The sequence below is a fragment of the Labrus mixtus genome, unplaced genomic scaffold (assembly GCF_963584025.1).
Source record: "Labrus mixtus unplaced genomic scaffold, fLabMix1.1 SCAFFOLD_56, whole genome shotgun sequence".
In the NCBI taxonomy this organism is placed as follows: Eukaryota; Metazoa; Chordata; class Actinopteri; order Labriformes; family Labridae; genus Labrus; species Labrus mixtus.
The window spans coordinates 177501-195000 of record NW_026870131.1 but is presented as its reverse complement, the minus strand read 5'-3'; the positions used below and the strand labels follow the sequence as shown (position 1 = coordinate 195000).

The 17500-nt window shown below is 42.3% G+C and overlaps 18 non-coding genes and 6 pseudogenes across 18 annotated transcripts; all 24 read right to left on the bottom strand.

Annotated features, from left to right (window-relative positions):
• Positions 1 to 4979: 4979 nt before the first annotated feature.
• Positions 4980 to 5088, bottom strand: LOC132961726 (5S ribosomal RNA; annotated as a pseudogene).
• Positions 5089 to 5209: 121 nt separating this feature from the next.
• LOC132962395 (5S ribosomal RNA) lies at positions 5210 to 5328 on the bottom strand. Its single transcript, XR_009668367.1, has one exon. It is a non-coding gene; the product is annotated as a 5S ribosomal RNA (ribosomal RNA).
• Positions 5329 to 5450: 122 nt separating this feature from the next.
• On the bottom strand, positions 5451 to 5569 carry LOC132962158 (5S ribosomal RNA). Its single transcript, XR_009668137.1, has one exon. It is a non-coding gene; the product is annotated as a 5S ribosomal RNA (ribosomal RNA).
• A 121-nt stretch (positions 5570 to 5690) lies between these two features.
• LOC132961754 (5S ribosomal RNA) lies at positions 5691 to 5799 on the bottom strand (annotated as a pseudogene).
• Positions 5800 to 5921: 122 nt separating this feature from the next.
• On the bottom strand, positions 5922 to 6040 carry LOC132962215 (5S ribosomal RNA). The gene has a single exon (XR_009668191.1). It is a non-coding gene; the product is annotated as a 5S ribosomal RNA (ribosomal RNA).
• Positions 6041 to 6161: 121 nt separating this feature from the next.
• LOC132962165 (5S ribosomal RNA) lies at positions 6162 to 6280 on the bottom strand. The gene has a single exon (XR_009668144.1). It is a non-coding gene; the product is annotated as a 5S ribosomal RNA (ribosomal RNA).
• Positions 6281 to 6402: 122 nt separating this feature from the next.
• LOC132962311 (5S ribosomal RNA) lies at positions 6403 to 6521 on the bottom strand. The gene has a single exon (XR_009668286.1). It is a non-coding gene; the product is annotated as a 5S ribosomal RNA (ribosomal RNA).
• A 121-nt stretch (positions 6522 to 6642) lies between these two features.
• Positions 6643 to 6761, bottom strand: LOC132962195 (5S ribosomal RNA). The gene has a single exon (XR_009668172.1). It is a non-coding gene; the product is annotated as a 5S ribosomal RNA (ribosomal RNA).
• A 122-nt stretch (positions 6762 to 6883) lies between these two features.
• LOC132962181 (5S ribosomal RNA) lies at positions 6884 to 7002 on the bottom strand. Its single transcript, XR_009668159.1, has one exon. It is a non-coding gene; the product is annotated as a 5S ribosomal RNA (ribosomal RNA).
• A 122-nt stretch (positions 7003 to 7124) lies between these two features.
• On the bottom strand, positions 7125 to 7243 carry LOC132961901 (5S ribosomal RNA). Its single transcript, XR_009667995.1, has one exon. It is a non-coding gene; the product is annotated as a 5S ribosomal RNA (ribosomal RNA).
• Positions 7244 to 7364: 121 nt separating this feature from the next.
• LOC132962280 (5S ribosomal RNA) lies at positions 7365 to 7483 on the bottom strand. The gene has a single exon (XR_009668254.1). It is a non-coding gene; the product is annotated as a 5S ribosomal RNA (ribosomal RNA).
• A 123-nt stretch (positions 7484 to 7606) lies between these two features.
• LOC132962244 (5S ribosomal RNA) lies at positions 7607 to 7725 on the bottom strand. Its single transcript, XR_009668219.1, has one exon. It is a non-coding gene; the product is annotated as a 5S ribosomal RNA (ribosomal RNA).
• A 121-nt stretch (positions 7726 to 7846) lies between these two features.
• LOC132962255 (5S ribosomal RNA) lies at positions 7847 to 7965 on the bottom strand. Its single transcript, XR_009668230.1, has one exon. It is a non-coding gene; the product is annotated as a 5S ribosomal RNA (ribosomal RNA).
• Positions 7966 to 8090: 125 nt separating this feature from the next.
• LOC132962471 (5S ribosomal RNA) lies at positions 8091 to 8209 on the bottom strand. Its single transcript, XR_009668436.1, has one exon. It is a non-coding gene; the product is annotated as a 5S ribosomal RNA (ribosomal RNA).
• A 581-nt stretch (positions 8210 to 8790) lies between these two features.
• LOC132962213 (5S ribosomal RNA) lies at positions 8791 to 8909 on the bottom strand. Its single transcript, XR_009668189.1, has one exon. It is a non-coding gene; the product is annotated as a 5S ribosomal RNA (ribosomal RNA).
• Positions 8910 to 9028: 119 nt separating this feature from the next.
• Positions 9029 to 9147, bottom strand: LOC132962327 (5S ribosomal RNA). Its single transcript, XR_009668301.1, has one exon. It is a non-coding gene; the product is annotated as a 5S ribosomal RNA (ribosomal RNA).
• A 123-nt stretch (positions 9148 to 9270) lies between these two features.
• Positions 9271 to 9379, bottom strand: LOC132961904 (5S ribosomal RNA; annotated as a pseudogene).
• Positions 9380 to 9501: 122 nt separating this feature from the next.
• On the bottom strand, positions 9502 to 9620 carry LOC132962372 (5S ribosomal RNA). Its single transcript, XR_009668344.1, has one exon. It is a non-coding gene; the product is annotated as a 5S ribosomal RNA (ribosomal RNA).
• A 123-nt stretch (positions 9621 to 9743) lies between these two features.
• Positions 9744 to 9852, bottom strand: LOC132961779 (5S ribosomal RNA; annotated as a pseudogene).
• Positions 9853 to 10204: 352 nt separating this feature from the next.
• Positions 10205 to 10323, bottom strand: LOC132962144 (5S ribosomal RNA). The gene has a single exon (XR_009668124.1). It is a non-coding gene; the product is annotated as a 5S ribosomal RNA (ribosomal RNA).
• Positions 10324 to 10444: 121 nt separating this feature from the next.
• LOC132961739 (5S ribosomal RNA) lies at positions 10445 to 10563 on the bottom strand (annotated as a pseudogene).
• A 121-nt stretch (positions 10564 to 10684) lies between these two features.
• Positions 10685 to 10803, bottom strand: LOC132962151 (5S ribosomal RNA). Its single transcript, XR_009668131.1, has one exon. It is a non-coding gene; the product is annotated as a 5S ribosomal RNA (ribosomal RNA).
• Positions 10804 to 10925: 122 nt separating this feature from the next.
• LOC132962343 (5S ribosomal RNA) lies at positions 10926 to 11044 on the bottom strand. Its single transcript, XR_009668316.1, has one exon. It is a non-coding gene; the product is annotated as a 5S ribosomal RNA (ribosomal RNA).
• A 6279-nt stretch (positions 11045 to 17323) lies between these two features.
• Positions 17324 to 17442, bottom strand: LOC132961828 (5S ribosomal RNA; annotated as a pseudogene).
• Positions 17443 to 17500: the final 58 nt, after the last annotated feature.

Below are 17500 nucleotides of genomic sequence, written 5' to 3'. Positions count from 1 at the left end.
CATCACTCCCTCCTTCTCTTTGATTAATTTTTCCCATTCGCTCGACAAAGACAATTTTACATTTGCAAACACTCTCTCAATCACATCCTTTCTGCACACACACCCTTTATTTTTTAAACCCCTCACCACCATTTGTAAATCAAAATCCCCCCCACAGTTCAGTAAATCCCTTATTCTAATATATCCCGCTTTCGACATAGCTTCACACTTAATTACCCTCTCCCCATTTTTAAAATACGGGCTCGAGAGGAAGGGCAGTCGTAGCACTGACCCTCTCGTTCCGCACTCTGGTACAGTCCAGGATGAAACCTGATACCACGCACTGAGTACTTCCTGGAAAAACCGTGGCAAGTGTTTAAATGAATCCGGGTTATTGATCTGGTACAGGTTGTCCTCGTTGTAGAGTCCAAAACTGCACAGATATTGTTTGAAGTGGTTTTTCCAAACTACGTTCCGGTTCTGGTCCATAAATTTGCCTATCAATTTGACTCTTAGTGCTACTTTTTTTGTAAGTAAATCAATCAAAGCTAGCCCCCCCTGATCTTTAGCCCCTATTATTGTTTTGTGAGCTATACTCGCTGCTTTGTTTTTCCAAATAAAGTCCCTAATGGTCTTTGAAATCTCCTTAAAGGCCCAGTCCGGAAGCGTACAAGTACTCAGCGCATGATTCACTTTGGACAACACGAGAGCATTTGTTACGGCTACCCTTCCTCTCAACAATAGACCCCTCGCTTTCCACAAATTCAATGTTTTTTTAATTTTACCCACCACCTCTTTCCATGTTACATCATCACATTCATTCTCATTTTTCCCCATATTCACTCCCAACACTTTTCTTCTCTCACACACCGTTTTAAATCCCCACTTATTAACTAGATTGGATTCCTTACCTAGTAACATAATTTCTGACTTATTTTCATTTACTTTTGCCCCAGATGCTCTTTCATAAGTTTGTACATGTTTTAATATCAATTCTATATCCTCCTCTCCTTTTACCATTATATTCACGTCATCTGCATACTGTATTATTTTTACGTTTTCCTTACCTATACCTTTTATGTTTACGTCTTCCGATATCAGTGCTGCCAGCGGCTCTGCTACCAAGCTGTACAACAGCGCTGACATCGGACATCCTTGTCTCACTGACCTTGATATTTTAAAAGAATCAGTTAGTTCCCCGTTACATTTTATCTTGCTTTCCGCTCCTGTATACAACATATTTATCCATTCTCTCATTCTCTCCCCGAATCCAAACTTCTCTAACACCTTCCCCATGAACCCGTGATCTACTCTGTCAAAAGCTTTATTTAAATCAATCCCTAGCCATATTCCCCCCTCCCCTTCCATATCCCTGACCGTCTGTTTTATTGAAATGATTGAGTCTGCTATGTCTCTGTTTGGTATACTGTATGATTGTGTTTGTTCTATGATTGTTCCTATTACCTCCCTGATTCTATTGGCTATTGTTTTCGCTATGATTTTGTAGTCTGTGTTGAGTAGGCTGATTGGTCTGTAGTTGTCCAGATTTTTATTGTCCCCCTTGTTTTTGTAAAAAATAGTAACCACCCCTTCCCCTAAACTTTTTGGTATATGTTTCACTTTTTCCATATATTTACTCAATTTGTTCACCAAGGGCACCAGCTGCTCTTTGAAAGCTTGGTAGAATTCCGCAGTTAGGCCATCGCTCCCAGGACTTTTGTTTTTGTTTAACCCCTCTAAAGCACTTCTGATTTCTCCCTCTGTAAACTCACAATCACACCACATTTTATCGTCCTCGCTTAGTTTTTTCTTTAAGGCACCCAAAGCTCTGTTCACACTCACGCTATCACACTCCTGTCTCGAAAACAGGCTTTCATAATAGCCCTTTACTATTTCTAAAATTCCCTTTTTATCTGTCACACTTTTACCTGCTTCATTTAATAATTCGTTTATTTCTGTTCTTTTTTGTTTTTGTTTTTCCAGACCTAAAAAAAAGGCTGTACTCCTCTCCCCCTCATACATATATTGTATTTTACTCCTAATGGCTGCACCCCTACTCTTATTAAGTTCAATCACTCCCAACTGTTCTTTTAAATGTATGTATTTTTCGACATCTACATTATCTACACTGTCAAGCGATGCTATTTCCTCACTTAGTTGTTTTCTCAAATTCTCTTCCTTTCTATTTTCTCTCCACTTTTTCTCTTTACTATAATTGATACACTTTTTTTTAATTCTGACTTTTACACTATCCCACCACACATTCATATCTTCACTCTCATTCCACTCATATCCCACATCATTCAACAATCTTTCCATACTTTTCACAAACATTCCATCATCCAGCAAGCTTGCATTAAAGCACCATATCCCTCCTTTACGTACATTCGTTTCTTTTCTAAACGTGATTTCTATTCCAGCGTGATCGCTCCACATATTAGTTTTATATTCAACTTCTTTAATCCACCTCACTACCTCGCATGTCACCAAAGCATAATCTATTCTAGATTGTTTTAATCTATTCAGTACAATTTGTCTCCTGGAGAACACCCTCTCCCATGGATGTAGCAATCTCCAAATATCAATGCATTGTTTCGTTATCATTATATCTTTAAGTGTCCCCCTGCTCACATCCCCCTTAAACACATTATTTTTTGACACATCGGTGGGTGTCATCGCCACATTAAAGTCACCGATTATTATACAATTCCTTTCCCACCATTTGCTTATTGCAATGAAGAATGTTTTCCTTTCTTTTTCTCCATTCGGTGCATATATATTTATGATTCTTATATTTTTCGTTTCATACACACAGTCTATTACTATTATTCTTCCTTCTTTGTCTCCATAAACCAAATTTACCCCTGTTACCCGACCCGTTTTGACTAAAACCGCCACTCCTCTCGCCCTCGACGTGCCATTGGAGCAGAAAATATGGCCCACAAAGTCTTTTTTTATGTCTTCCACCAGGGAATCATCCCACCTGGTCTCCTGCAGGCACAAAACGTCATTCTGCAAGGAAAGAATCGCATGTCTTTTTTCTTTGTTCCTTAGTCCATTCACGTTTATCGAAAATAAATTAAAGGCCATTATCATAAAAATAAAAACAAAAAAAAACGGATTTACAGGGGTTATTGTCAGTCATTATTTGTCCTTACATTTCAATTTTTTCACCAACTTTTTTCGTTGTCCAAGACTTAGTCTTTTTTGCGCACTCGCCAGTTCACTCACATCCATTTCGCTGTCCGTTTCATTGGGACTGGTGCTTTTACCCGTATTATTTAGCGTGATTTTTCTCCCTCCCGCCTGTCCAACACCACTCTCAGGCATCTCCCTCCCCTCTGTGCTCATGCTTACCCCCGGGTCTTCTGCCACGTCCCTTCCGTCTCCTTTTTTCCCTCTCTCGCTCGTTTTTCGCTGCTTCTGCTGTCCTCCCTCTCCAGCCAGCTCCGGCGTCTCCAGCTCGCACTCTGACGCCCGTTCTCCTCCGCTCTCTCCGCTCTGCTCCATTTCTCCGTCACTGTTCTCGTCTTCTCTGATCTCCTTCCTGCTTGCTCCGATCACCTCCTTCTCCTCCGCCTCCTCCTCGTACACCTCCTCCGCCTCGTCTTCATCCTCGTACACCTCCTCCACCTCGTTCTTGCTTTCCTCTCCGTTCTCACACTCACATTCATTTTCTCTTTTTTTACAGTTTGTGCATTTTGTGCTGTTCGCGCTGCACTCTCGCGCAAAGTGTCCCTGCACCCCACAGTTGTGGCACATAAATTCTGGACACTCTCTCAGGATGTGTCCCGGCTGGATGCACATCCTGCACACTTTTTGTTGTCTATCATGTATTACTCTAAAGTATTCGTTCCCCATCACAGTGTTAAACTTTGTGGAGTAAGGGAGTGACTGTACCTGGTCATTAAATCTGACCCGGACAAACCTCGTTCCGTCAGCTATCATTGTTCCAGGCCACATTCTGCGTTTTATTGGTGATGTCGGTTTCACTCCCCATCCCGTCAGCTTCCAAACTATTTCTTCATCTGTGATATACGCTGGCAGGTTTAAAAAAGACACCACCAGCTCATCATTATTTAGTTCTCTCGCCACGACTCTGGTCTCTCCGATTTTAAATCCATCCAGCAGCCTTTCCTTTCCTTTAATGTTGCTCACCGTCACCTCCAGTTTTTCAGGTCCCAGGGTTCTGCACGCCAGCAGGCCCCCACAGATCATTTTTATGTTGCTCATGACGTGATTTAGAGGAACTTTGTCTCCCACCATTTCAATGTTTAGTGTTAGTTTTCTCTCAAAAGACACTTTTGCTTCCTCTTTTTCTGCTCTCTCGCCACCTCTCCCATTCTCTGCATGCGGAGCAATCAGCCCGCCGCTCCTCTCTCTTCCTCTCTCTCCGTCATCCATTCCGTTCCCTGTTTCATTTGCCGTTTTCATCCGTCCTTTTTGTCCGTCGTTCTTCTCGTTGTCGTTTAATCCATTCCTCTGTTTCAGTGCCATGTTTGTTTGTTCACGTTGTTGTCCGTTCTCTTTTCCTTTTTCCATCTCTCCAGTCCGTGGTCCTGTCATCTTTGTGATCCGTCCGTGTGAGTTTGCTCGCGACATACGAGCAAACATTCACAAAAAAACAAAAATTCTTCACAAAATTGTGGAAAAAAAACAGGAAAAAAAGGTGAAAAGAAAAACGATCCCCCTAACAGTCAGTGACTGCTGGGGGACATTCACTCACAATCTGAGGTATTTAAATGAATCCAAAACGCATCCAAAAAAGAAACAAATTAGTCCAGCTGTCCTGCTCAGTACTGACACGTCAGCTCTCCTTCAGCACCACACAAACTCTGACAGCAAAAGGGGCGTGTTCAGGGTGGTATGGCCGTAAGCTGTTATTGTGTGCAGAAAGGGGCCTTTTAAAGATGTCATGCCCTTGATTCTGGCTGAATTTTTGGACATGTGAATATGTCTCTATATGATAAAAAAAAAACATATGATCAAAAAAATGAAAAAGCTTACAGCACCTGGTATTCCCAGGCGGTCTCCCATCCAAGTACTAACCAGGCCTGACCTTGCTTAGCTTCCGAGATCGGGCGTGTTCAGGGTGGTATGGCCGTAAGCCATTATTGTGTGCAGACAGGGGCCTTTTAAAGATGTCATGCCCTTGATTCTGGCTGAATTTTTGGACATGTGAATATGTCTCTATATGATAAAAAAAAACATATCATCAAAAAAATGAAAAAGCTTACAGCACCTGGTATTCCCAGGCGGTCTCCCATCCAAGTACTAACCAGGCCCGACCCTGCTTAGCTTCCGAGATCGGACGAGATCGGGCGTGTTCAGGGTGGTATGGCCATAAGCCATTATTGTGTGCAGAAAGGGGCCTTTTAAAGATGTCATGCCCTTGATTCTGGCTGAATTTTTGGACATGTGAATATGTCTCTGTATGAAAAAAAAAAAACATATGATCAAAAAAATGAAAAAGCTTATAGCACCTGGTATTCCCAGGCGGTCTCCCATCCAAGTACTAACCAGGCCCGACCCTGCTTAGCTTCCGAGATCGGACGAGATCGGGCATGTTCAGGGTGGTATGGCCATAAGTCATTATTGTGTGAAGAAAGGGGCCTTTTAAAGATGTCATGCCCTTGATTCTGGCTGAATTTTTGGACATGTGAATATGTCTCTATATGATAAAAAAAACATATGATCAAAAAAAATGAAAAAGCTTATAGCACCTGGTATTCCCAGGCGGTCTCCCATCCAAGTACTAACCAGGCCCTACCCTGCTTAGCTTCTGAGATCGGGCGTGTTCAGGGTGGTTTGGCCGTAAGCCATTATTGTATGCAGAAAGGCGCCTTTTAAAGATGTCATGCCCTTGATTCTGGCTGAATTTTTGGACATGTGAATATGTCTCTATATGATAAAAAAAAAACATATGATCAAAAAAATGAAAAAACTTACAGCACCTGGTATTCCCAGGCGGTCTCCCATCCAAGTACTAACCAGGCCCTACCCGGCTTAGCTTCCGAGATCGGACGAGATCAGGCGTGTTCAGGGTGGTATGGCTGTAAGCCATTATTGTGTGCAGAGAGGGGCCTTTTAAAGATGTCTTGCCCTTGATTCTGGCTGAATTTTTGGACATGTGAATATGTCTCTATATGATAAAAAAAACATATGATCAAAAAAAATGAAAAAGCTTACAGCACCTGGTATTCCCAGGATGTCTCCCATCCAAGTACTAACCAGGCCCGACCCTGCTTAGCTTCCGAGATCAGACGAGATCGGGCGTGTTCAGGGTGGTATGGCCGTAAGCCATTATTGTGTGCAGAAAGGGGCCTTTTAAAGATGTCATGCCCTTGATTCTGGCTGAATTTTTGGACATGTGAATATGTCTCTATATGATAAAAAAAAACATATGATCAAACAAAATGAAAAAGCTTACAGCACCTGGTATTCCCAGGCGGTCTCCCATCCAAGTACTAACCAGACCCGACCCTGCTTAGCTTCTGAGATCAGACGAGATCGGGCATGTTCAGGGTGGTATGGCCGTAAGCCATTATTGTGTGCAGAAAGGGGCCTTTTAAAGATGTCATGCCCTTGATTCTGGCTGAATTTTTGGACATGTGAATATGTCTCTATATGATAAAAAAAAATATATGATCAAAAAAATGAAAAAGCTTACAGCACCTGGTATTCCTAGGCGGTCTCCCATCCAAGTACTAACCAGGCCCGACCCTGCATAGCTTCCGAGATCGGACGAGATCGGGCGTGTTCAGGGTGGTATGGCCGTAAGCCATTATTGTGTGCAGAAAGGGGCCTTTTAAAGATGTCATGCCCTTGATTCTGGCTAAATTTTTGGACATGTGAATATGTCTCTTTATGATAAAAAAAACACATATGATCAAAAAAATGAAAAAGCTTACAGCGTCTGGTATTCCCAGGCGGTCTCCCATCCAAGTACTAACCAGGCCCGACCCTGCTTAGCTTCCGAGATCGGACGAGATCGGGCGTGTTCAGGGTGGTATGGCCGTAAGCCATTATTGTGTGCAGACAGGGGCCTTTTAAAGATGTTATGCCCTTGATTCTGGCTGAATTTTTGGACATGTGAATATGTCTCTATATGATAAAAAAAAAACATATGATCAAAAAAATGAAAAAACTTACAGCACCTGGTATTCCCAGGCGGTCTCCCATCCAAGTACTAACCAGGCCCTACCCTGCTTAGCTTCCGAGATCGGATGAGATCAGGCGTGTTCAGGGTGGTATGGCCGTAAGCCATTATTGTGTGCAGAGAGGGGCCTTTTAAAGATGTCATGCCCTTGATTCTGGCTGAATTTTTGGACATGTGAATATGTCTCTGTATGATAAAAAAAACACATGATCAAAAAAAATGAAAAAGCTTACAGCACCTGGTATTCCCAGGCGGTCTCCCATCCAAGTACTAACCAGGCCCGACCCTGCTTAGCTTCCGAGATCGGACGTGATCGGGCGTGTTCAGGGTGGTATGGCCGTAAGCCATTATTGTGTGCAGAAAGGGGCCTTTTAAAGATGTCATGCCCTTGATTCTGGCTGAATTTTTGGACATGTGAATATGTCTCTATATGATAAAAAAAAAACATATGATCAAAAAAATAAAAAAAGCTTACAGCACCTGGTATTCCCAGGCGGTCTCCCATCCAAGTACTAACCAGGCCCCACCCTGCTTAGCTTCTAAGATCGGACGAGATCGGGCGTGTTCAGGGTGGTATGGCCGTAAGCCATTATTGTGTGCAGAAACGGGCCTTTTAAAGATGTCATGCCCTTGATTCTGGCTGAATTTTTGGACATGTGAATATGTCTCTATATGATAGAAAAAAACATATGATCAAAAAAATGAAAAAGCTTACAGCACCTGGTATTCCCAGGTGGTCTCCCATCCAAGTACTAACCAGGCCCGATCCTGCATAGCTTCCGAGATCGGACGAGATCGGGCGTGTTCAGGGTGGTATGGCCGTAAGCCATTATTGTGTGCAGAAAGGGGCCTTTTAAAGATGTCATGCCCTTGATTCTGGCTAAATTTTTGGACATGTGAATATGTCTCTATATGATAAAACAAAAAAAACATATGATCAAAAAAATGAAAAAGCTTACAGCATCTGGTATTCCCAGGCGGTCTCCCATCCAAGTACTAACCAGGCACGACCCTACTTAGTTTCCGAGATCGGACGAGATCGGGCGTGTTAAGGGTGGTATGGCCGTAAGCTGTTATTGTGTGCAGAAAGGGGCCTTTTAAAGATGTCATGCCCTTGATTCTGGCTGAATTTTTGGACATGTGAATATGTCTCTCTATGATAAAAAAAAACATATGATCAAAAAAATGAAAAAGCTTACAGCACCTGGTATTCCTAGGCGGTCTCCCATCCAAGTATTAACCAGGCCCGACCCTGCTTTGCTTCTGAGATCGGTCGAGTTCAGGGTGGTATGGACGTAAGGCATTATTGTGTGCAGAAAGGGGCCTTTTAAAGATGTCATGCCCTTGATTCTGGCTGAATTTTTGGACATGTGAATATGTCTCTCTATGATTAAAAAAAACATATGATCAAAAAAATGAAAAAGCTTACAGCACCTGGTATTCCTAGGCGGTCTCCCGTCCAAGTATTAACCAGGCCCGACCCTGCTTAGCTTCTGAGATCGGACGAGATCAGGGTGGTATGGACGTAAGGGATTATTGTGTGCAGAAAGGGGCCTTTTAAAGATATCATGCCCTTTATTCTGGCTGAATTTTTGGACATGTGAATATGTCTCTATATGATAAAAAAAAACATATGATCAAAAAAATGAAAAAGCTTACAGCACCTGGTATTCCCAGGCGGTCTCCCATCCAAGTACTAACCAGGCCCGACCCTGCTTAGCTTCCGAGATCGGACGAGATCAGGCGTGTTCAGGGTGGTATGGCCTTAAGCCATTATTGTGTGCAGAGAGGGGCCTTTTAAAGATGTCATGCCCTTGATTCTGGCTGAATTTTTGGACATGTGAATATGTCTCTATATGATAAAAAAAAACATGATCAAAAAAATGAAAAAGCTTACAGCACCTGGTATTCCCAGGCGGTCTCCCATCCAAGTACTAACCAGGCACGACCCTGCTTAGCTTCTGAGATCGAACGAGATCGGGCGTGTTCAGGGTGGTATGGCCGTAAGCCATTATTGTCTGCAGACAGGGGCCTTTTAAAGATGTCATGCCCTTGATTCTGGCTGAATTTTTGGACATGTGAATATGTCTCTCTATGATAAAAAAAAAACATATGATCAAAAAAATAAAAAAAGCTTACAGCGTCTGGTATTCCCAGGCGGTCTCCCATCCAAGTACTAACCAGGCCCGACCCTGCTTAGCTTCCAAGATCGGACGAGTTCAGGGTGGTTTGGCCGTAAGCCATTATTGTGTGCAGAAAGGGGCCTTTTAAAGATGTCATGCCCTTGATTCTGGCTGAATTTTTGGACATGTGAATATGTCTCTATATGATAAAAAAAAAACATATGATCAAAAAAATGAAAAAACTCACAGCACCTGGTATTCCCAGGCGGTCTCCCATCCAAGTACTAACCAGGTCCTACCCTGCTTAGCTTCCGAGATCGGACTAGATCAGGCGTGTTCAGGGTGGTATGGCCGTAAGCCATTATTGTGTGCAGACAGGGGCCTTTTAAAGATGTCATGCCCTTGATTCTGGCTGAATTTTTGGACATGTGAATATGTCTCTATATGATCAAAAAAAAACATATGATCAAAAAAAATGAAAAAGCTTACAGCACCTGGTATTCCCAGGAGGTCTCCCATACAAGTACTAACCAGGCCCAACCCTGCTTAGCTTCCGAGATCGGACGAGTACAGGGTGGTATGGCCGTAAGGCATTATTGTGTGCAGAAAGGGGCCTTTTAAAGATGTCATGCCCTTGATTCTGGCTGAATTTTTGGACATGTGAATATGTCTCTCTATGATTAAAAAAAACATATGATCAAAAAAATGAAAAAGCTTACAGCACCTGGTATTCCTAGGCGGTCTCCCGTCCAAGTATTAACCAGGCCCGACCCTGCTTAGCTTCTGAGATCGGACGAGATCAGGGTGGTATGGACGTAAGGCATTATTGTGTGCAGAAAGGGGCCTTTTAAAGATATCATGCCCTTGATTCTGGCTGAATTTTTGGACATGTGAATATGTCTCTATATGATAAAAAAAAAACATATGATCAAAAAAATGAAAAAACTTACAGCACCTGGTATTCCCAGGCGGTCTCCCACCCAAGTACTAACCAGGCCCTACCCTGCTTAGCTTCCGAGATCGGACGAGATCAGGCGTGTTCAGGGTGGTATGGCCATAAGCCATTATTGTGTGCAGAGAGGGGCCTTTTAAAGATGTCATGCCCTTGATTCTGGCTGAATTTTTGGACATGTGAATATGTCTCTATATGATAAAAAAAACATATGATCAAAAAAAATGAAAAAGCTTACAGCGTCTGGTATTTCCAGGCGGTCTCCCATCCAAGTACTAACCAGGCACGACCCTACTTAGTTTCCGAGATCGGACGAGATCGGGCGTGTTAAGGGTGGTATGGCCGTAAGCCGTTATTGTGTGCAGAAAGGGGCCTTTTAAAGATGTCATGCCCTTGATTCTGGCTGAATTTTTGGACATGTGAATATGTCTTTATATGATAAAAAAAAACATATGATCAAATAAATGAAAACGCTTACAACACCTGGTATTCCAAGGTGGTCTCCCATCCAAGTACTAACCAGGCCCAACCCTGCTTAGCTTCCGAGATCGAACGAGATCGGGCGTGTTCAGGGTGGTATGGCCGTAAGCCATTATTGTGTGCAGACAGGGGCCTTTTAAAGATGTCATGCCCTTGATTCTGGCTGAATTTTTGGACATGTGAATATGTCTCTATATGATAAAAAAAAAACATATGATCAAAAAAATGAAAAAGCTTACAGCACCTGGTATTCCCAGGCGGTCTCCCATCCAAGTACTAACCAGGCCCGACCCTGCTTAGCTTCCTGGATCGGACGAGATCGGGCGTGTTCAGGGTGGTATGGCTGTAAGCCATTACTGTGTGCAGAAAGGGGCCTTTTAAAGATGTCATGCCCTTGATTCTGGCTGAATTTTTGGACATGTGAATATGTCTCTATATGATAAAAAAAAAACATATGATCAAAAAAATGAAAAAGCTTACAGCACCTGGTATTCCCAGGCGGTCTCCCATCCAAGTACTAACCAGGCCCGACACTGCTTAGCTTAAGAGATCAGACGAGATAGGCCGTGTTTTTTTTTTTTATCTTTTATTATCAAAATTACAAAAACATTTATAATTCTTTCACATCATTTACAACAAATGCTATTACAATACATACACCCTCTAAATTAAACCTCCCCTCTGACGCAAACGGCACCCTAAAAACAATAAAAACATAGCATCAGGAAAAAAAACTCAAACCACTCCTGATACCCCCAACTCATGACAACTCTTCTGAGTCCCTCCCCCAAAGCAAACACCCCTCTGAAAACAAACCACAAAAACATACAAAAACCCCACAGTATTCTCAAAAAACCACTGAGAAAAAAAAAAACACCAAATCAAATCACCCATTTTCCCATGACCAAAAAAGAAGCCCTCGTACCAAAAAAACAAAAACAAAATAATTTAGACATCCCACATAATTCCCTCCTCATTTACTCTACACACATTCGCACCTTCCACAAACATTCTCACAAACTCACTCTCATTCGCTATGTACAACAATTTAAGATGTGCTTTCCATTCATTCACAAACATTCTCCACACATTCATTTTCTTACTTTCATACAGTGCATAATTCCTTCTGTTAAAAACCGCTTTTCTTGCAAAAGCCAAAATTATATTCATTACATTGTGATTTTTTTGTTTTGTTCCCACCCCCAACAACACCGACAATTCCCACCCCCTTTCATTCCAACACTCATTCTTACTGCATTTCCCCAACATTTCTCTTATTTTTCCCCAAAAATAAACCAATTCCCCACACGTAACAAACAAATGTATTAAATCCTCATCCGTACTTTCACATACACAACACTTTCTTTCATACCTCTCCTTATGGATCTGATGCAGGACGATGCAGGTGAAGATCCTCCTGTGCCTCAGTTTGAAATCTAGGTCAAATATTGCATGTGGTGTATGCGGAATGTTAATGTTCTTCCATATCATGTTGCTTGTTATGTCCGGGTATGTGTCTGTCCATTTTACTTCGGATGTGGGTTTCTGTATTCTATGTGTGATTGCGCACCTATACCAAATTTTTGTAGTGACATCTGTAATGTTGTGTTTCTTCTCCCCTAGGCACAGGGAGATCCCCCCCACATCGTCCTGCATCACTCCCTCCTTCTCTTTGATTAATTTTTCCCATTCGCTCGACAAAGACAATTTTACATTTGCAAACACTCTCTCAATCACATCCTTTCTGCACACACACCCTTTATTTTTTAAACCCCTCACCACCATTTGTAAATCAAAATCCCCCCCACAGTTCAGTAAATCCCTTATTCTAATATATCCCGCTTTCGACATAGCTTCACACTTAATTACCCTCTCCCCATTTTTAAAATACGGGCTCGAGAGGAAGGGCAGTCGTAGCACTGACCCTCTCGTTCCGCACTCTGGTACAGTCCAGGATGAAACCTGATACCACGCACTGAGTACTTCCTGGAAAAACCGTGGCAAGTGTTTAAATGAATCCGGGTTATTGATCTGGTACAGGTTGTCCTCGTTGTAGAGTCCAAAACTGCACAGATATTGTTTGAAGTGGTTTTTCCAAACTACGTTCCGGTTCTGGTCCATAAATTTGCCTATCAATTTGACTCTTAGTGCTACTTTTTTTGTAAGTAAATCAATCAAAGCTAGCCCCCCCTGATCTTTAGCCCCTATTATTGTTTTGTGAGCTATACTCGCTGCTTTGTTTTTCCAAATAAAGTCCCTAATGGTCTTTGAAATCTCCTTAAAGGCCCAGTCCGGAAGCGTACAAGTACTCAGCGCATGATTCACTTTGGACAACACGAGAGCATTTGTTACGGCTACCCTTCCTCTCAACAATAGACCCCTCGCTTTCCACAAATTCAATGTTTTTTTAATTTTACCCACCACCTCTTTCCATGTTACATCATCACATTCATTCTCATTTTTCCCCATATTCACTCCCAACACTTTTCTTCTCTCACACACCGTTTTAAATCCCCACTTATTAACTAGATTGGATTCCTTACCTAGTAACATAATTTCTGACTTATTTTCATTTACTTTTGCCCCAGATGCTCTTTCATAAGTTTGTACATGTTTTAATATCAATTCTATATCCTCCTCTCCTTTTACCATTATATTCACGTCATCTGCATACTGTATTATTTTTACGTTTTCCTTACCTATACCTTTTATGTTTACGTCTTCCGATATCAGTGCTGCCAGCGGCTCTGCTACCAAGCTGTACAACAGCGCTGACATCGGACATCCTTGTCTCACTGACCTTGATATTTTAAAAGAATCAGTTAGTTCCCCGTTACATTTTATCTTGCTTTCCGCTCCTGTATACAACATATTTATCCATTCTCTCATTCTCTCCCCGAATCCAAACTTCTCTAACACCTTCCCCATGAACCCGTGATCTACTCTGTCAAAAGCTTTATTTAAATCAATCCCTAGCCATATTCCCCCCTCCCCTTCCATATCCCTGACCGTCTGTTTTATTGAAATGATTGAGTCTGCTATGTCTCTGTTTGGTATACTGTATGATTGTGTTTGTTCTATGATTGTTCCTATTACCTCCCTGATTCTATTGGCTATTGTTTTCGCTATGATTTTGTAGTCTGTGTTGAGTAGGCTGATTGGTCTGTAGTTGTCCAGATTTTTATTGTCCCCCTTGTTTTTGTAAAAAATAGTAACCACCCCTTCCCCTAAACTTTTTGGTATATGTTTCACTTTTTCCATATATTTACTCAATTTGTTCACCAAGGGCACCAGCTGCTCTTTGAAAGCTTGGTAGAATTCCGCAGTTAGGCCATCGCTCCCAGGACTTTTGTTTTTGTTTAACCCCTCTAAAGCACTTCTGATTTCTCCCTCTGTAAACTCACAATCACACCACATTTTATCGTCCTCGCTTAGTTTTTTCTTTAAGGCACCCAAAGCTCTGTTCACACTCACGCTATCACACTCCTGTCTCGAAAACAGGCTTTCATAATAGCCCTTTACTATTTCTAAAATTCCCTTTTTATCTGTCACACTTTTACCTGCTTCATTTAATAATTCGTTTATTTCTGTTCTTTTTTGTTTTTGTTTTTCCAGACCTAAAAAAAAGGCTGTACTCCTCTCCCCCTCATACATATATTGTATTTTACTCCTAATGGCTGCACCCCTACTCTTTTTAAGTTCAATCACTCCCAACTGTTCTTTTAAATGTATGTATTTTTCGACATCTACATTATCTACACTGTCAAGCGATGCTATTTCCTCACTTAGTTGTTTTCTCAAATTCTCTTCCTTTCTATTTTCTCTCCACTTTTTCTCTTTACTATAATTGATACACTTTTTTTTAATTCTGACTTTTACTCTATCCCACCACACATTCATATCTTCACTCTCATTCCACTCATATCCCACATCATTCAACAATCTTTCCATACTTTTCACAAACATTCCATCATCCAGCAAGCTTGCATTAAAGCACCATATCCCTCCTTTACGTACATTCGTTTCTTTTCTAAACGTGATTTCTATTCCAGCGTGATCGCTCCACATATTAGTTTTATATTCAACTTCTTTAATCCACCTCACTACCTCGCATGTCACCAAAGCATAATCTATTCTAGATTGTTTTAATCTATTCAGTACAATTTGTCTCCTGGAGAACACCCTCTCCCATGGATGTAGCAATCTCCAAATATCAATGCATTGTTTCGTTATCATTATATCTTTAAGTGTCCCCCTGCTCACATCCCCCTTAAACACATTATTTTTTGACACATCGGTGGGTGTCATCGCCACATTAAAGTCACCGATTATTATACAATTCCTTTCCCACCATTTGCTTATTGCAATGAAGAATGTTTTCCTTTCTTTTTCTCCATTCGGTGCATATATATTTATGATTCTTATATTTTTCGTTTCATACACACAGTCTATTACTATTATTCTTCCTTCTTTGTCTCCATAAACCAAATTTACCCCTGTTACCCGACCCGTTTTGACTAAAACCGCCACTCCTCTCGCCCTCGACGTGCCATTGGAGCAGAAAATATGGCCCACAAAGTCTTTTTTTATGTCTTCCACCAGGGAATCATCCCACCTGGTCTCCTGCAGGCACAAAACGTCATTCTGCAAGGAAAGAATCGCATGTCTTTTTTCTTTGTTCCTTAGTCCATTCACGTTTATCGAAAATAAATTAAAGGCCATTATCATAAAAATAAAAACAAAAAAAACGGATTTACAGGGGTTATTGTCAGTCATTATTTGTCCTTACATTTCAATTTTTTCACCAACTTTTTTCGTTGTCCAAGACTTAGTCTTTTTTGCGCACTCGCCAGTTCACTCACATCCATTTCGCTGTCCGTTTCATTGGGACTGGTGCTTTTACCCGTATTATTTAGCGTGATTTTTCTCCCTCCCGCCTGTCCAACACCACTCTCAGGCATCTCCCTCCCCTCTGTGCTCATGCTTACCCCCGGGTCTTCTGCCACGTCCCTTCCGTCTCCTTTTTTCCCTCTCTCCACAAAGTTTAACACTGTGATGGGGAACGAATACTTTAGAGTAATACATGATAGACAACAAAAAGTGTGCAGGATGTGCATCCAGCCGGGACACATCCTGAGAGAGTGTCCAGAATTTATGTGCCACAACTGTGGGGTGCAGGGACACTTTGCGCGAGAGTGCAGCGCGAACAGCACAAAATGCACAAACTGTAAAAAAAGAGAAAATGAATGTGAGTGTGAGAACGGAGAGGAAAGCAAGAACGAGGTGGAGGAGGTGTACGAGGATGAAGACGAGGCGGAGGAGGTGTACGAGGAGGAGGCGGAGGAGAAGGAGGTGATCGGAGCAAGCAGGAAGGAGATCAGAGAAGACGAGAACAGTGACGGAGAAATGGAGCAGAGCGGAGAGAGCGGAGGAGAACGGGCGTCAGAGTGCGAGCTGGAGACGCCGGAGCTGGCTGGAGAGGGAGGACAGCAGAAGCAGCGAAAAACGAGCGAGTAAGGGAGTGACTGTACCTGGTCATTAAATCTGACCCGGACAAACCTCGTTCCGTCAGCTATCATTGTTCCAGGCCACATTCTGCGTTTTATTGGTGATGTCGGTTTCACTCCCCATCCCGTCAGCTTCCAAACTATTTCTTCATCTGTGATATACGCTGGCAGGTTTAAAAAAGACACCACCAGCTCATCATTATTTAGTTCTCTCGCCACGACTCTGGTCTCTCCGATTTTAAATCCATCCAGCAGCCTTTCCTTTCCTTTAATGTTGCTCACCGTCACCTCCAGTTTTTCAGGTCCCAGGGTTCTGCACGCCAGCAGGCCCCCACAGATCATTTTTATGTTGCTCATGACGTGATTTAGAGGAACTTTGTCTCCCACCATTTCAATGTTTAGTGTTAGTTTTCTCTCAAAAGACACTTTTGCTTCCTCTTTTTCTGCTCTCTCGCCACCTCTCCCATTCTCTGCATGCGGAGCAATCAGCCCTCCGCTCCTCTCTCTTCCTCTCTCTCCGTCATCCATTCCGTTCCCTGTTTCATTTGTCGTTTTCATCCGTCCTTTTTGTCCGTCGTTCTTCTCGTTGTCGTTTAATCCATTCCTTTGTTTCAGTGCCATGTTTGTTTGTTCACGTTGTTGTCCGTTCTCTTTTCCTTTTTCCATCTCTCCAGTCCGTGGTCCTGTCATCTTTGTGATCCGTCCGTGTGAGTTTGCTCGCGACATACGAGCAAACATTCACGAAAAACAAAAATTCTTCACAAAATTGTGGAAAAAAAACAGGAAAAAAAGGTGAAAAGAAAAACGATCCCCCTAACAGTCAGTGACTGCTGGGGGACATTCACTCACAATCTGAGGTATTTAAATAAATCCAAAGCGCATCCAAAAAACAAACAAATTAGTCCAGCTGTCCTGCTCAGTACTGACACGTCAGCTCTCCTTCAGCACCACACAAACTCTGACAGCAAAAGGGGCGTGTTCAGGGTGGTATGGCCGTAAGCCATTATTGTGTGCAGAAAGGGGCCTTTTAAAGATGTCATGCCCTTGATTCTGGCTAAATTTTTGGACATGTGAATATGTCTCTATATGATAAAAAAAAACCATATGATCAAAAAAATGAAAAAGCTTACAGCGTCTGGTATTCCCAGGCGGTCTCCCATCCAAGTACTAACCAGGCACGACCCTACTTAGTTTCCTAGATCGGACGAGAACGGGCATGTTAAGGGTGGTATGGCCGTAAGCCATTATTGTGTGCAGACAGGGGCCTTTTAAAGATCTCATGCCCTTGATTCTGGCTGAA